We start from the raw sequence: 2,500 nt of genomic DNA, 5'->3' as shown, positions 1-2,500 counted from the left end.
AACCACCTGGAAGATCCCGGGGTCTTTATCACAGGTTCGGGTGCTGCAGGGGGCAACCACCGGCCTACCGTGGCCACTCTCAACTCTCCCCCTCCCCGAGAATCGCCCTCCGTAGCGCCACTGCGCTGTCTTTCCCCAGTCCGTCTCTCCTCCCCCCCCAAAGGTATGTCCATAAGTTCCAGGCTAGGTGGTGATCCCGTGGAACAGGTGGCAGGGGCAGGGGCTTTATCTAGGCCAGGGAATGGGGCATAAGGGCGAGCGATAGGACCCCACGGGGTTACGACCCGTTCCTGGCTGTCCGTAGACTGGTCCAATGAGGATATCTCACCCTCCTCAGTCCTCGGATCGCCCATCCAACTCCTGGGCCTTGTAGGTGATCGGGGACCTTCCCCCGATCGCCGAAGCGTCGCTGCATCGTTCCTAGCGGTTCCGCTGTCGCCACCGGAAGTGATGTCCTCCCCGGAACCGGAAACACCGTCATCGCGGGTTGGACCCCCATTCGGGATCTCTTCTTCGATGACGACATCCGGAAGCTCCGCCATCGTCTTCACCGGAAGTGATGCCGTCTCTCCACGTGCGCCTGCGGCCTGGCATGGCCTCTCTGCTCCTACACCGTCTGCTGGGGCAAGGTAAGTGAAGGGACTCCTCTTACCCGTCCGCAGGGGTGCCGGCGTCTCTCGTCCGTCGCCACCACGTTCTGAGGCGGAGGGACTCCGTCTCTCGGCTCGCCGATCTGCGGGGGACGTTCTGTCTTTCTGACAGCTGCTGGTGCCACGGGGTGTCGTCCTCCCCGGTTCTATCCTGGGCCTCGAGGTCACCTCCGCTAGCTCACGGAGATCCTCGTCCGAGTATTCTCCCTTCCCGGATCTCGGGGTCACCGAGCGTGGCGAAAGTCTTGTCTCTGCGCGATCGGGGAGTGACCCGATCGCCTCAGTCGCTACTGACCCAGCCGACTTGGTCGACTCCAGTCCCCTTTCTCCGGGACTCGCACGGTTGAGCCACAGTGCGCCAGGGGACTCGGCGGAGCGCTTAACCGTATCCCCCGGGGGGTCAGCAGGTTGGTTGAATAGGTATAAATGTGGGCATGGGCCACAAATATAATGTCCCGCAATGTGGGCAACGTGCCGCCGTATTGACAGTGCCTCCGGGCAGCCCGCATTGTAGGCAGAGCCCGACCACCGTCTCGGTGTTAGCCACCCTTACTACTAGTAGCCCGCCGGGTACTGAGTAGGGCTGGGTGGAGACCATAGTTCCCACAGCGGAGGGGCAGGCCATTCTTTTTGTGGGGACCACTTTCAGTGTGGGTCTCTCCAGGTCAGTGGTTCCTCGCAACTGACCGGTAGAAGCTTCTGGGCCAGCCACTTCCTGCTTCGGCTCCTCCTCCCGCTGACAGAGCTGGAACCCGCCCCCAGGGGTTGCAATTATGGGCGGTTCCCACAGGGGAATATCATGCCCCTTAATTAAGGCCGCGCCTCTCTCAGTCCTGGTGGGCGCGGTCTGCGTTTTCGCGCCAGTTTCCTCAGGGCTGGATTCTTTTCCCGCGGCTAGTTCCCGCCTTCTCCTTGCAGCTGCTTTGCGTGCAAAATATCCCTCTTTCTTGCAAATCACTTCCGCGACGCCGTCTGGATATCAGTCCCTGGGCCCAGTGGGTGCATTCCCACAGGCCATAGTTGAAAGTCACTCCCCCTGGTGGAAATCAGGGGAGGGTCCCATAGAGTAAGTGGTTGACTCAGCACAGGGGCCGAGTGAGTCACTGTCCATGCCGGCGCAGCCATAGCTTTCGCGCCATGCCCCCCATCAGGGTGGGGCTCTGCTGTTCGCGCCATTCCCGGCCAGCTCTTTGCAAGTTCTGTATCAGCCATTTTCTCTGCGACTGGCCCATGCGGTTTCCCTAGCAAGCGGGAACCGCCATTTTGGTTGGCTTTTAAGCCCAAAAAGTCAGTTTGTTTGCTCTCCTCGCGGGGTTCTCCCCCAATTATTACAATTTCCTCACACTCTTCAAGGGTGGCCCCTCGGTGTCCCAGACAGGAAAAAAACGGGGCAGCCACGGCCTTCGCTCCGCTCCAGAGCAGATTGGTTAACGATAACTCGGCGACAGTTTGCTCTTCAGTGGGGTGCACGCCACGGGTGCCTTCCCCATCAGCCTCTGGTCGCCATTTTGTGTTCTCCGCACCACGCGGATCCTCCATTCTCTCGTAACAGTTATCGTACATGGGGCTCCGCTCTGCGGGGCAGCCACCACACCAGTACAATAAAGATTGCTCAGATGCACCACCACATGTGTACCTGATCTAGGCTGGACTCATGTTGCACTACCTCAGGCTAGGCTCACTCTCTCAGTGTCTGCTGTGACTCCTTCCTCCCAGTCTGTGCTCCCTATGGTAAGTGTCTGGAATGGGCTAGGTACTCTGGCTCTGCCATGCAGTACTTGGGGCGTCTACCTCTCTTGGTCAGCCTAGCACAGACCCTCTCCAGTATTCCTGACCATGTTAACAGGCTA

Source organism: Ascaphus truei, unplaced genomic scaffold, assembly GCF_040206685.1.
Source record: "Ascaphus truei isolate aAscTru1 unplaced genomic scaffold, aAscTru1.hap1 HAP1_SCAFFOLD_1725, whole genome shotgun sequence".
NCBI classification, from domain to species: domain Eukaryota; kingdom Metazoa; phylum Chordata; class Amphibia; order Anura; family Ascaphidae; genus Ascaphus; species Ascaphus truei.
This window is presented reverse-complemented; position numbering follows the sequence as displayed.